The sequence below is a fragment of the Aotus nancymaae genome, unplaced genomic scaffold (assembly GCF_030222135.1).
Source record: "Aotus nancymaae isolate 86718 unplaced genomic scaffold, 86718_ANA_hifiasm-v0.15.2.pri h1tg000014l, whole genome shotgun sequence".
In the NCBI taxonomy this organism is placed as follows: domain Eukaryota; kingdom Metazoa; phylum Chordata; class Mammalia; order Primates; family Aotidae; genus Aotus; species Aotus nancymaae.
The window spans coordinates 109,228,524-109,244,415 of record NW_026988425.1 but is presented as its reverse complement, the minus strand read 5'-3'; positions in this window follow the sequence as shown (position 1 = coordinate 109,244,415).

Sequence of the window (15,892 nt, the reverse complement as noted above, 5' to 3'; positions counted from 1 at the left end):
CTTTTTTTTTTTTTTTTTTTTTGAGATGGAGTCTTGCTCGGTTTCCCAGGCTGGAGTGCAGGGCCATGATCTTGGTTCACTGCAACCTCCACCTCCTGGGTTCAAGCCATTCTCCTGCCCCAGCCTCCCCAGTACCTGGGATTATAGGCACGCACCACCATGCCCAGCTTTAGTAAAGACAGTCTTCACCCTATTGGCCTGGCTGGTCTCGAACTCCTGACCTTGTATTTATCTATTTCTTAACCACTTCCCATATGTGAAACTGTGCCACCATTTTTACTAGATTTCTCTCTATATCTTTGTTTACATGTCAGTGTCGAGTTTTCGAGTGTTTTGCTCTTAGTCCCTGCAGTTCTTGTTGCACAAGTTAGCATGCTGCCGTGTATCAGTTTTCTGTTACTGATGAACCTCAAAAGTGGCTGCTTAAAACAACACAAACTGGCTAGGTATGGTGACTCACACCTGTAATCCCGGCAATTGAGGAGGTCAAGGTGAGAGGATTGCTTGATACCAGGAGTTCGAGACCCACTTGGGCAACCTAGTGAGACCCCATTTCTAAAAAATAATAAAAATAAATTAGCCTGGCCTTTTGCCATGCACCTGTAGTTCCAGCTGCTCAAGAGGCTGAAACAGGATTGTTTGAGCTCAGGAGGTCAAGGTTGCAGTGAGCCATGATTGGGCCACTTTACTGCAGCCTGGGCACAGAGTGAGATACTGTCTCTAATAAATATATATATTCTCCCACAGTTGCTGTGTGTCAAATGTCCATTCACAGTGTGCCTTGACTGAATTCAACTGAGTTACCTGCTTAAGTTCTAACAAAGCCAAAATTAAGCTGTTGGTCAAGTAGGGCTCTTATCTAGAGGGTAATGGAGGAGAATCCACTTCCAGGGTCACTCAGGATGTGGGATAATTTCAGGCCGTCCTCCCTTTTCCCTTGGTTGTTTTTTGGTGGCTCCACCCATATGCCTTGGCTCACAGGCCAGCTCCATGATCAAATCCAGCAACAATATGTGAAGTCCTTATTTTTGCTTTGAATCTCTCTATTCTCCCCTTTTCTTGTATCACCAGAGGTGAAGGTCTTGGGGGCCAGATTTCTGCCCTCTACACACAGTGATTTGTGGGAACACACCTGTCACATGAAAGCAGAATTGTCGATGCTGATAAATTGTCTTGTGTTCTCATAGCTTTCCTGCTTCTCTTCCTGCTTTTATACTGTTGAGATCCTTCAATATTCATTCTTTGCTGTCTTTTCTTTGCACTCTTTGGAATTAGTACTTATCTTTACTTTGAGTGACAGACTTTGGAGAATATAATAAAAGGTGTCCTCCATCTCCTCAGACAAGTGCAAATACACATTGCATTTCATGGATCCCCCTGCAGCCCATCCAGGGAACCCTGCAATATGTCTCCTTCTGCCAGCTTATGTTGAAGGATGGCTTTGATGTAACAAGTTCTTGCTATGTGCTAGATAAGGTGCAACACATTTCGTGTTTGCTACCTTATTTCATCCTCATAGCAAAACCATGAGGGAGGTTTTGTGATTCACATTTAGCCTGAGCTTTAAAGCAGCTTGGTATTCTATAAAAAGGACTCAAAACTCAAATTCAGGGTTGTCTGGCTCCAAAGCAAAACACCTGGCTTGAAATATTACATCACTACAGATCATGGAAAACTGTCTTTTGCCCTGATACCTGTGCTGATGTCCAACCCAACTAGCATTCTGTCCAGCTCCACATTCCCTGTCTATTTCTCCTCTGGCTTCCCCAGTTTACTACTCTCATCCCCATTATGCCCTCATTAATCAGGTAAACTTACAAAATCTTGGTTTGTTTCTTCTCTTTTGCTACAGTATCTTAATCAATCACAAAATCCCTGCTAATAACCGTCCTCTACTCCCATGGCAAACGTCTAACTTCTATTTATCTTTTATTTTGAGACAGAGTCTCACTCTGTTGCCCAGACTGGAGTGCAGTGGTGCAGTCTCAGCTCAGTGCAACCTCCGCTTCCTAGGCTCAAGCAATTTTCCTGCTTCAGCCTCCTGAGTACCTGGAATTACAGGTACCTGCCACCATGCCCAGCTAATTTTTGTGTTTTTAGTAGTGATGGGGTTTTGCCATGTTGGCCAGGCTGGCTGGTCTTGAACACCTGACCTTAAGTGATCCACCTGCCTTGGCCTCCCAAAGTGCTGGGATTACAGGCAACTTCTATTTACTTAAAAAAAAAACAAAAACAGAAAACATGTCTCTTCCAGAAATTTACCTGACTCTATCATGGAGAAACATTAAATAATCTCAGATTTTAAAAATATTCCAAATTAATTGTTATTATTAAAATACTTCTACTCTGGCACTTACTTCATTGTATTACACTTAATTATTTCCATCTGTCACAAACTAGATATGAAGTGGGTATTCCGTTGAATAAAAGGCCAAATTCTTAATTTTCATTTTACCATTCTTTCTTAGCACATTGTCTGGAATACAGTGTGTGCTTAGCAAATATTTGTTAAGGGTAACTGACTTAAATTAAATTCAGGTAGAAAGAGCAAAGGTAGGAAGTCTAAGTCAGAATAGTCTGACTTTTGGCTGGGAGTGGTGGCTCATGCCTGTAATCCTAGCACTTTGGGAGGCTGAGGCAGGCAGATCACCTGAGGTCAGGAGTTCAATATCAGCCGGGCCAATATGGTGAAACCCTATCTGTACTAAAAACACAAAAATTAGCCAGGAGCGGTGGCATGTGCCTATAATCCCAGCTACTCAAGAGGCTGAGGCAGGAGAATCATTTGAACCCGGGAGACGGAGTTTGTGGTGAGCAGAGATTGCACCACTGTACTCCAGCCTGGGCAACAGAGTGAGACTCCATCTCAATTTAAAAAAAAAAAAAAATCATAGTCTGACTTTTGTGAGTAAATAGATCTTAAGGTATCATCCCAATTAAAAGAATGGGATAAAAAGATAAAATGATTGACAGGTTTAACCCACTTGAGGGAATACTTTCATTCCAAATAATGAGTTTTCTAACTAAATAGCATAATACTTGGGGCTCTCCTAGAAGGGATGGCTCTTACATAGACTCCTCTAGTGTTCTGTGCCCAGCCCAAGGAGTTGGCTCCGTTTTTCTGTCCTGGTATTCTGCAGCAACTCATGTTTAGGACTATGAATACATGAAATCAGTTGCCCAAGCAACACACTAGTGGAAACCCTATGTTATCAGTTTCGTAAATGATTCTAATCTTAGAAATGTCAGTCAATGCTGCATCACGGCTGGGTTCGAGAGGCTCTGATATATCTTAGTCTCATTTTACGAAACTGATTGAAGATGGAACTTTGAATTAGACCCCTACAAAGACTGCCTTCGCATTCTTTACAAATGAATTTCATATCTTTCAGCCTCCTGTAAATAAACATTAAAGTCCACCCTTTAAAAAAAAGAAAATATTTTAATATTTAGCATAGTGTTACCGTGAATTATCGGATGTGTGTCATGAACAGGCTCAGAATATGAGTCAGGCCTACTGTCCTCCAAGTACTAATGCATATGAGGAATATAATTCCAGAAAGAAACATTTTCTCAATGCCATTCTAAGCCCAGCCTAGTAAAGGACACATTCATCCACTTTACCATACTTAATCCTCAGAACAATACAAATAAGAGCATATTTGTAATCCTCCATTTTTTCACATGAGGAAATTAAGCTGATAGTGATGAAGTAACTTGCCTAAGCTCTCATCACTAGAAAATTTGAACTTGGGTCTATTTGATGCTAAAGTTTGTTCCAACTTGGTCTATGCTCAAGGCAGAACAAGGCAATGATTAGAATGCTTAAGCCAGGAAACTGTGGTGGTAGGTCCAGGGCCCATCTGCTCCATGTCTCCTGCAGTTTCTCTGGAAGCAGCTTTGCACCTGAGTGTTGAAGGATCCATCTGGGACTCCAGAAGTCGTATCTTCTAATCTCCCCAAGTGAACTGAATGAGGCTTGGGCAGATGGTGATTTCCATGCCTCTGCTACAGGTGATTGCACTGACTCCTCCACAGAACCATGCCAAGCGGATGCCAGGCCCTGCCATATGCAGACCTCCAGCCTTTCAGCTCTGCGCTCATTAACTTATCCAAAGAGCCATTTGGAGAACAAGCTAGTGGAAAGACTTGGAGCCCCGACTAAATGCACTGCAGTTACAGGTCTGTCTTCCACCTGTCAGTTTGCGTTCAGACAAGGATGATAATCTGATTAGGTGACTTGGGAATTATCAAGATTCACTCCCTCTCTATATTTCCACATAATAGACAGATCTAGAGATTGCTAGTAACCAGCGAAGCACATGTTGGATGGCCGATTAAACTCCCCAGGCTTCGTTTGACTTCTCAAATTGAAAACCTAATCCTCAATTTCTCCTCACTGGTTAAGTCAGCATGAATCTCTCTTGGCATGTGACCTACTCTGACCTAGGAAAAAGCTCTTTCAAATCCCCTAGTATTAGCCTTGATCTTATATGATCCAAGGTCTTTCATTAATTTTCAGGGTGGCAGACGTAAGTCACTCAGTTCCTAAGAACACAATCCAGGGTCTGGAAGGACAATAATGGGATATCAGGGATATTTAGACAGGGAAGCCTATTCTTTTGAAGTTGACAAAGGGGGAAATTCTCTCGCTTTCCCAAAAAATGACTGTTAGGGCTGCTGTCAAAGAAACAGCATTAAGCAGTCTTTGATTTGAGGTAAGATGACATTTCCTCCATTATGACCTCACAAAAGTAAAAAATTATTGCATCAATGTTTAAGCAGTCATGAGGCCATTAGGAAATCACAGACATTGACCATGCCTTATGTTCACAGTGTCATTGCTTCGGATTTTCCTGATTTCTCCCAGTTAAGAGAGCAAAAGGTTTTTCTGGTTTCTGATCAACATGAGTCAACATGGCTCAAAAACGAAAATAGTTTCCCAGAGCCCCCAAGTTATATACTGTGTCAGCAAAGGAAAATTTTAAGTGAAGTTAATGAAAGACAAATTTCGGCATCCTCACCTGGATAAGTTACTTCCGAAACCCTAGGAGGGAGCCTGTGATGCTTTAACTTGATTATATGTTTTTATAAAATTTGCAAATTTAAGCAATCTAACCACAAAACTGTCATAGAGTTCTACTCTGATGCCACCCTCCATAATACTGTCTCTCTTGTTGCATAGCACTGGAGTGGCTGCAGGTATGCTGGGAGCTAAGTTTAGCTTGAGTTTAATTAGATATATGTATGTGCTTTGTGGTTACATCTATAGTCAGGTGACTGTTAGCCAGCTTCTAATAAGAATGGCTTCTGGGAACCCCTCTCCTGTTCACTATGTTGACTCACCCAACATTGTGGAAGAAAGTTGTGGGGTCAAGGATCATATTAAAATATAATCCCAAAGTGTTTAACACAAAAATATATGGTAAAGAAAGAGAAACACAGTTAGATATATAGAGAAGCAGAAACTAGTCCGTGGAAAATTCTTCCAATCATCGTATATGTAAAGACATGGTTGAAATGAGGTCCATTTCCATACTTAGTCAAAACACAAGTTCCCTTTTGTTAAGAACATACTTAATAATATAGCGTATATGTAAGGGTCCCTTACAGTATATATTTATAAACTCATCAGAAATAGGTTTTGTGATTGCCTGATAATCCAATTAATAAAAATAAGTTAATCATTTGAACACATTGAAAAAGAAACATAATTTTCTTGTTAACAAGATATGAAATACTGACATGGACAAAATAATATGAAACTCACACCATTATAATTAGGATGTCAGAAATAATTAGGACAAAATGGATAGTGATTTGCAGCAATTGAAAAAATATTTTAGATGATTTATTAGCTAAGAAAACTTGAAATTCCCTAAAATTTTATAGTCTGTATGTGACAGAATCCTAACACAAGTTTTCTAAAGTTTGACAATAATCTACATTTAAACAATAATGTCCTTACCAGTAGTGGTTTGTAAGTCTCAAAAAAAAATTCTGGACTTAAAAAAGTTAAAACAAAAACAAATTGTGATCAACACCAGATGATATGTCAATTCTATTCTGTCTTTAGAATAAAATGATACCAAAACAGTATCTCATGAAAAGTCAAATGAAGAATATCCAATAAAAAAGCATTATATAAAATATTAATATAAAAGTATATTTTCTATTTTTAGATTTTGTAAGGTGTGTGACAATTGTCAGTCCTTTACAATTTATATTTTTTATTTTTAAATTCTTAATAATTACTTTCTATCTAATTTTCTTTTTATAATTTTGTACTCACTTCTTAAGAATCACATCCTAAATTGTATAAGACTCAGGATCCACCAGTTGCAAGTTGATAAAAACCCAACTCAACATAGACAAAAGAAGAAAGTATGAAAAATCAAGCACAGCTAGACCTAGTGTCTCAAATCACACTATTATTAATAGAACTTGGTCTTATTCTTTTAATCGCTTATCTTTCTTTTGTTTCCCTCCTCTATGTTAGTTCCATGCTCAATCCAGCAGTGACAGACTCTTCTCATCCTCACAGTACTTCCAACACTTTCGGCCAAAGTCCTGTGTTGAATCTGATCAGTTTGGACCAGTTAATGAGTTTATCCATGAACAAATGCCAGGGACCTGAAAGGCTTTAATTGGCCAGAGGTTTCACATGTGCCAGCCTCTCGCCTGCTACATGAACATCCTGGAATAGGAAGATGAGAAAATTAATTCCCTGAAGGAAACCAGGGAACTGTTATTAACAGAAGAACAAATGGACGCTGATTTAGCAAAACAGCAGTGCTCCATGACACATGCATTTTTTTTATATATTTTTGATTAAGACCTTCTTAAAGCCCCAGGTAGCCTTAAAAAGAAGTATATTCCTGGCCCAAGACTGAAAATGAAGAAAGAAAAAGCATGACATTTATCGTCAAAACTTGTCTCTATAGTTTGCTTAAACAGATTTTAAAATCGTAATTTTAAAGTATAGTTGTGCTTAAATATAAGCGCTAGATCTGGAAGGGAAACAATAGGACCAAGGACTGAACATGAATATTGTTGACAGGCATAGCGCTTCCCTTTCATTTGGGCACAACATGAGTTACCATTATGGGGCATCTGACAAGCGTCAGTGGCACGGTAGTCTCCTCTGGTGCTAGATAAATTATGCGTGTATTTCTAATCTTCACAGCCACCAAAAATGTATTTTTTTTTTTTTTTGAGACGGAGTTTTGCTCTTGTTACCCAGGCTGGAGTGCAATGGCGCGATCTCGGCTCACCGCAACCTCCGCCTCCTGGGTTCAGGCAATTCTCCTGCCTCAGCCTCCTGAGTAGCTGGGATTACAGGCACGCGCCACCATGCCCAGCTAATTTTTTGTATTTTTAGTAGAGACGGGGCTTCACCATGTTGACCAGGATGGTCTCAATCTCTTGACCTTGTGATCCATCCGCCGCGGCCTCCCAAAATGCTGGGATTACAGGCGTGAGCCACCGCACCTGGCCCAAAAATTTATTTTTATGTATACTGTAAGGGTGAAAAATGTGACCCCCAAACAGATTACCTAAATAGCCCAAGATCACCCAATTCCTATGTAGAAGAGCCAGTATTCAAACTTAATGAATACTTTTTATATATTATGCTACCTCTAAAGTATTTCATCTTACTTCAAACCCAAAGCATTTTATTTATGTCTGCATATGGTTGTATGTTATGAAGAAATCTTGCTAGAACATAACAGATGATAGTCCTGTTCCTTAAAACATACGGATTCTCCCATTTCAGCTCTAATACTCTGCAAATGTGGGATGCAGTCCACCTCCCAATAACTAGTGGTCTTGCTAGATCAGTTTCATCCAAGCCTCTCGTGTTGGCAGCAGGTGTCATATCAGGTTAATATGAGAGAGAGCCTTTGTAGGCTTTGATGTGCCAGAAAGAAAGGCCAGCACATTCTGGAAATTAACATTCATGCTTAGTCTCTATGCTGCAGCCTTCTGTTTGGGCAGATATTTCTGCAAGCTTACTCTGTTTTCAAAGACCCTATTAGAAAGATCTTGAGTTTCTAAAACAATCTATATTTTGTGAAACAAATTTAAATAAGTTAAAGTTGAAAGGAGTTTGGAGAGAGTGAGATAGAGGAGAGATTCAGCTTCTCTGTTCCCCAAAAAGTCTAGCAAGGAAGAAATCAGAGCAAAAGTAGGTAAGCCTGTATAAGTGGTAGTAGGATCTCTTTCGGGCAGCCTCAGCCCTTCTCACACCCTATCTGGTTCCCAGCACAGGAATGGGAAGCACTTATCCTGGCAGGGTTCTTCCAGTGAGAGGGATGCAGTCGTGTTCCAAAGTGGCAGGCTCAATCGTTAGTAGAGTTCACACTAACCCCGCTAGAGGAAGGAGCGGATAGTGTCAAACTATCAAGGGGAAGATGTGTGAGAATCCCAAACTGCAAAAAAAGGGGGGAGGGTGGCCTGGAATAGCAGTGGTGGTGGGTGGTTCAGTTCCAAGAACTGCATACAACCCACGTCTTGCAAGAGTGCATTTTTCAATGAAGCTGACTTCTCTGGCAAAGACTCACATGGGGTCACTGTGGGAAACGTGTGAGGCATAGCTTTTCCAAGACAGGAGTGTTTAGACTTTAGGAGGGGCAGCAAACCCTGTAGCCACCCTCTATTTTCCCCACCTTTTGCCACTTTCACAGGAGCATCCCATAGAAACAGATAACTTAAAACTTAATGAAAATTTACAGGAGTCATTAAAAAAATATGTTGTTAAGAAGAATATTAATAAAGTGACTTATCTGTGAATATGAGATTAAATAGAATACCTGTAAAATTTAGAAAAAGGAGAAACCCAGCATACTTGGTAAAAAACAGGTGACCTCATTTACTGGTGTATCGTAGTGACCATTGAGGGTAGAAACAGTCTGTGCTGAGATATTATACTTAGATCCCTTACTGCATTTTTATTGGCACCTACATCTGTTTTCCTCTAGAGAGGCTAATCAGAATGATTTGAGAGGTGTTTAAATAATTTCCCATGGACAATGGTCAGAAATAGAGCCACTACAATCAAGGAAGATTTTATCATTTCTCTCTGTCTTTGCTTTCTTCACACATCAACCCTTTTCTTTCTGGTCACGGATATATTAGGATGTGAACCTAGAATGGCTGTGACCATCAAGCACAACTTTTAAATTTTATTATAATGTTCACAGATTACGTTATAAAGATGACTTTATTATTATTAATATTATTTTGAGACAGAGTCTTACTCTGTTGCCCAAGTTGGAGTGCAGTGGCGAGATCTTAGCTCACTGCAAACTCTGCCTCCTGGGTTCAAGCTATTCTCCTGCCTCAGCCTCTTGAGTAGCTGGGATTACAGGCACCTGCCACCACATCTGGCTAATTTTTGTATTTTTAGTAGAGATGGGGTTTCCCCATGTTGGCCAGGCTGGTCTTGAACTCCTGACCTCAGGTGATCTGTCCACATCAGCCTCCCAAAGTGCTGGAATTACAGGGGTGAGCCACCGTGCCCAGCCCCAAAGATGACTTAAAGTTAAGTATATATGTATATATATAATCATCCAAGACCACAATAAAAGAAAATAGTAATTAAAAAGAAAGCCAGAGTACAATGATGAGAATGAACCCTAATGTAAACTGCAGATTTTGTGTGAGAACGCAAAGTCAATGTGGTTTCATCAGCTGTAACGAATGTACCCCTGTGGTGGGAAATGTCAGTCACGAGGGAGATGGTGCTTGTGGAAGGGCAGAGGGGCAATGGGAAAGCTCTGCACCTTCTGTTCCATGTTGCGTCAACCTAAAACGACACAAACAAGTCAAGTCTATTATTTTTTTTTTAAAAAGCAATTAAACAACAACATGTGCTCAACTAATTTTTAACTTATTTTCTTGAATCTCCATAGGCAATAAAGACCTACAACTCCTGAATATTAAGAGTATATGAATAATGAAATCATTACATATTAACATTTATGGAGTTCACTGAAAGATATAGATAGCGATAAGTTCATGGCCTCAAAGATTTTCATTACTACAAAAATCATGACAAAAATTGAATGAATGTCACACATTCAACTAAAGAAGTAAAAAAAAAATCAAAATATAATAAAAAAGTTAAGAAATTCTTAAAGATAATAGTAGAAATTGGTAATTTAAAAGAAGAAAATAATAGTATTTTATTTAAGAACAAAGAAATGGAATCAAAACTCACCATTGTTTTTATTTCTGATTCATCTCACAGCTGGCTGATGGAGGCTTTACAGCATTTTTTTTAATATATGAAGTATTTTCTGGATCCATAAATATCTGAAAATAGCTTCTTGTAATCACACACAAAAATAAAATGTTAGCTGGGAACAGAATTCAGTAGCAACAATTTCTCGCTTGAAGTTTAGTAGATATTTATTATCAGCTGACATTGCTATAAACAAAAGTCAAATGCTAGTTTTATTTTTTCTTTTTGAAAATAATATTTCACTGCTTTATCCTTGCAATATTTTTTAACTGATGCTTTAAATTTTCTTATTTTGTTTTTCAGTAATCTTAGACCATGAAACAGTAGTTCTTTATTCAGCTTAATAATATTTTCTTCTGCTAGCTTTGTGGTGATTACTTTTGCTCAGTTATTCTGGATCCTTCCTGAGGATGTCATGTATTAATACATGAGTATTTATGACCTGTCATTCTTAACATTTCTTTAAAAAAAACTTAAGTCACTAGTAGGTGCCTAAGAAACAACAGTGAACAATGCACGAGAGATTTCTAACTTTCGGCATATGCAATCTAAGACAAAAATAAATTAATGAAATAATAATAAATATGTATACTGTTTAGCCCTATAGCCATTTATTTTCTTTTATGCTTTTTTAGGTTTTGATATTCTCCCCTTCATTCTTAAATTTCTAGTTTATCATCTTCTTTACTGCTATAATTTTCTATTGTGTTAATTTTGTGCCTTACAGTTCTACACTTCAATATGTCTTTTAGTTATATTTTTAAAATTTTCACTTACTATTTAAAACCTTCCTGTAAACTTCTTTTTTCTTGCAAATTGTTTCTCAACCAAATCCATCTTCATGCTGCCATCACAGAAGTCGTGATTTTTGGCCTTTATCAAAAGCACCAACAAATGCATTCTAAAAAAATTTTCAGTAATTTTTCTTTTATAAATATGATTTTGCTCCATATTCTTCAGGACATTTACCCTTTTAAGGTTACAGAATCTTTGCCTAAACTTTATTTTGGCTCAATTTACCTGTTTTCATTAAAGAGAGATCTCTTTAGACCTGGAGCTTTCCAATAATAGTGTGCATTTATTCATTTTGATCCATTTCTCCTGTCAATTTAAGGATTTCCTGAATGTCCTTGCAAGTACAAGCATATGTGTGTGTCACTGAAACAGACTACTAAAATCTTAGAGACATTAATCTAACAGTGTTACTGGAGTAAGGCAGGGCAATCTGCAGCCATCTCCATCTGGTCTTTTGCAAAACAAGGTGTATAAAGTTACAATCCCCAGTTCCCTACTCCCGCTGCTCTCCTTTCCTCTGTTCCACTTGGTATGAAGGACAGGGGATGTGCGAGGGAATAGGCAACGTGCCCCCTGTCCTTCATACCAAGTGGACATAGAGGTAGACAGGGTACTGGCAACTTTATGCAGAGGATGATGACATGGTGGGGCTGCGACTTCCAGTGCTGCTGTTTCCTGGCACAGATACCAGGTTATCTGAGACTGGGGTGCCAGGAAAAGTAGATGCAAACCATGGCTACCTCTTGGGTTACTGGCTGTGTGGCTGTTTAAATGGACTGGGCATAAGCAGGAATTTTTGAACTAATGTGTGCTCTGGTACTGTAAACAGGAGTAACTTCTACTGTAGTGTGAAAATTTTCTGATTACTGTCTTAGCACCTGAGGATGTTGTGATTTATTTTTTTGTCATATTGATTTTGAAGGGAAGGTAGGAAAAGCACCGTGCCATAATTGCCATCTAGTTACAGGGTTTCTTTCTTCCTTTCATTCCTTTTCTTTCCTTATGTCCATCTTTCTTTCCTTCTCTTTCTTTCTTTTTATTTCCTTTCTCTTTCTTTCTTTCTTTCCTTTCTCTCTCTCTTTCTTTCTTTTCTTTCTTTCCTCTTTCTTTCTTCTTTCTTCCCTCTCTCTCTCTCTTTCTTTTTCTTTTCTTTATCGTGTTCCATTCTCAAGGCCATGTTGTTATCTGTTTTCTCAACCTTTCTACTTCAAGGACATGAAAGGAAGGTTTTCCCAAGCTTAGGGTAAATACCTAGCAGTGATCTTCAAGTTCCTCTTTCCATTACAGTGGTAGTCACCATATCAACGGAATGGAGCAATGGCGTGTAAGACCTTGGAAACCAGAGAGCATGATAAGGTGGATAAGGCATTATCAAGGAGGATACACTCCATGCAGCGGGAGTAGGGAGCTGTGGATCGTAACTTTATACACCTTGTTTTGCAAAAGACCAGATGGAGATGGCTGCAGATTGCCCTGCCTTACTCCAGTAATACTGTTAGATTAATGTCTCTAAGATTTTAGTAGTTTGTTTAGGTGAGACACACATATGCTTGTACTTGCAAGGACATTCAGGAAATCCTTAAATTGACAGGAGAAATGGATCAAAATGAATAAATGCACACTATTATTGGAAAGCTCCAGATCTGAAGAGATCTCTCTTTAATGAAAACAGGTAAATTAAACCATTTTAGAGCAGAGGGTATCAAGGTGGTCCCAGGACCAGCAGCATCAGCATTCCCATAGAACTTTCTAGAAGAGCCAATTACCTGGCTCCACCCTAGAACTACTGAATCAGAAACTCTGAGGCTGGGGCCCAGCAATCTGTTCTTTAACAAGCCTACCAGGTGGTTCTGACACTTGCTAGAATTTGAGGACCGAGGGTTCAGGGGTGAGGAAGGCAGAGGTTGGTTAAGGAATACAAAATTATAGCTAGGTAAAGGGAATACATTCTGGTGTTATACAGCACTGTAGGCTGACTGAGTTAATAACAATCTAGTACATGTTTTCAGATAGCTAGAAGAGAGGATTTTAAATGTTCATAACATGAAGAAGAAATGAGAATTGTTTGAAGCGATGGGTATGCTAATTACCCTGATTTGATCATTACACACTATATGAAGGTATTGGAACATTATACCGTATCCCATAAATATGTGCAATTGTTATGTGTCAATTAAACTTTTTTTAAAAATTGAGAATCATTGACCTAGTGAATAGAATAAAGCATGTCGTAGTCAGTTCACTTGAGGATGGGTTCTGAGTGAAGCATATATTCTATCATCCTGACAATTGAACTAAGAACAAGTTTCACTGTTTATTGATTCACTCATTCAACTTGTGTGTCCAGCCATGCACCCAGTGCTGAGAAAACAATGGAAGATCTCCCAGGCTGGTAGTAGATAAAAACAAATATAAACTCCTAAATTATAAAATAGTTTGCCCAGACTGGGAAAGAATGCCATGAAATCACTTAAATGGACTTTGAGGATATAGGGAGGACTTCATAGAGATGAATGTATCTGAGAAAGGGGATGTTGGTAGGAAAAAGTCAGGGATCATGCAAGTTAAGGTGAAGTGAGAAGCAAATAGGGTTAAGTGAAATTTCTAGAACAAGTTGTGAAAATGTGATACCAATGATGAGACGTCACATTAATAGGTGCAATGCACTGCAGAGTCAAAGAGAGATGGGAATGGAGTGGTATCCAAGGTTAAGAATAAGAATCATGACTCCAATCAAAGTGCAGGGAAAAGCCAAGTGAGTGATCCTCGCAAGTTGTCTTGGCAGTAACAGCCACTTAGTCTGTTCTTAAAATGGTGGATGGATGTCACATCTCACCAGAACCATGTCATGGGATCTGATTCCATATACCCTGGTCCAACTCCGAGCCCTCCAGTAGGTGGAATCTTCTCTAGGAACAGAGAAATTGTGAAAATTTGCAGTGTGTCAGGGAATTTGGCAGTAGAAACTGGAATCTTACATTTGATGTATGGTGTCATTATGTATTCCAGTATGAAATTTGGGATCAGGCTATTTTTGATGTAAGGGTCTAGCATAGCTTAAAGTATAAATTAACTCTTCCTTGAAGCCAGATTTTTTGAAGGCTTGTGAGCAATAAACTTGAACTTGTCAGATGCACTGGGATTTTTAAAATGCACTTCTTTAACTGAAGAGTTATATGGCAATCGAAATGGCAGAAGATGCTGATGCCAGTGCCAAGAGGGCAGGGAATATAAAAGAAGCTGGAGTCTATAATTCTGACATATGGGTTGTAGGGAACTGGGGGAAATGAAAGCTCAGAATCTGAAGTTTTGGACCAGAGAGTTTACATATGTTGAAGTCTCTGCAGAACTATATATAACAGTTCTGGGAGGTATCAGGAGAGAATGAACCTGTCTTGAATGTCTGGTATTATTCTAGAAACGTTTCCATCTTCCAGGCCACTTAATCTTTACTCAACAAGGTTAGAAGCAGGGATTTGCCTCACAACTTGGATGAAAGAATGGATGATCTGAAAGATTTGGTAATTTACCCAGACTCTCACATAGCTAAAAGAAGGCAGATCCAAGATTGGAATCAGCCCCTTAGGGCACCAATATCTTTCTCACTCAGCCCCATCAGGCTCTCTTTCAGGAGACCTTGTCTTCTCTTCCCTTCTCCAAGAGCTCCAGCCTGCCGAAGGGGCCCCTGAGTGTCTCTGTTGATGTGGTTTGGGAACCTCAGTAGCAGCCTTTAGTAGTTTCACAAACATCTGAATCAGGTTTCAGTGATTCAGGTAGAATGAGGCCAGATTTATGAAGTTAAGAAACATTAAATCCTTCTTTTCCTGGGGTTCAGGGAGAAGGCAGGTCTTCTTGCTGCCAACCAAAAAAACAAAGTGGTTTCTCATTTCTCCAAGGCTGCATTTGGAAGCTCATGCTTCCAAGATATAGGAAACACAGACGAGCAAAGCTTCAAAGTTCTCACCACGTGGAGAGAGCAGACTCAGCAGTCACCCAGGATCCACCTCACTCTGAATGGGCAAGTTTCCCAGGCCCTGAAGCGACATCTGGAATTGGACATGCAGGCACACGTAAGGGGAATCACCAGAGTAGGGGGCATGCATTCAATCATATATTCATTCATTCAACCAATATTTGTTTTGGCAGGTTAGTAAGGCAGAGCTAAAACCAGCCAAAGTCTCCATTCTACTGCAAGCCCGGAAGTTCCATAAAGCTGGTCAGGGGCTAATATCCTAAGACTGATGTGGCTTATGCTTAGGCTGAGGAAGTGGGAAGGGGGTCAATAGGAAGGCAAGTCCATCCAGGCAGTTGGGCAGATTCAGGACCTGGTAGGAGAGTCAAGGAGAATCAGGAATGCAAATAAGACACAATGACTGAGGCAGGGGCACGGGCACGGGCATGGAGAAGCCAATAACGGGCTTCAGGTGTAGAGGCAAGAACGGGCTAGAGTCTGAGCTGGAGACTTTCTGCAAGCCCAAAGGCTGCATTCTGCGCATATTTCCGGCCCAAGACTCACACAATTCTCAGTACATATGTAAACTGGATCTCACAGGCGAAGGTGAGCACAGTCTCCTGAAAGATGTAGGGTGGGGAAGAGAAGATAAAGGAGCAGTGAGCCAGTTTTAGCAGCTCTGTAAGTGCAAACTCATTGTTCTCTTGTGCGGTGAAATGCAGATACACCATCCCACAACATCCGAGACACAAAACACACCAGGGTTTTGTGAAGTCTGGCCTGATCCATACGAGGAATCAAAAAGATTAACAGATTTATATTGCACAAGGTAAGCCCTGCTGAAAAATCCTGCCTGCTCACACGTCCTAAACTCAAACATTTCCCATTGGGACCAGCTT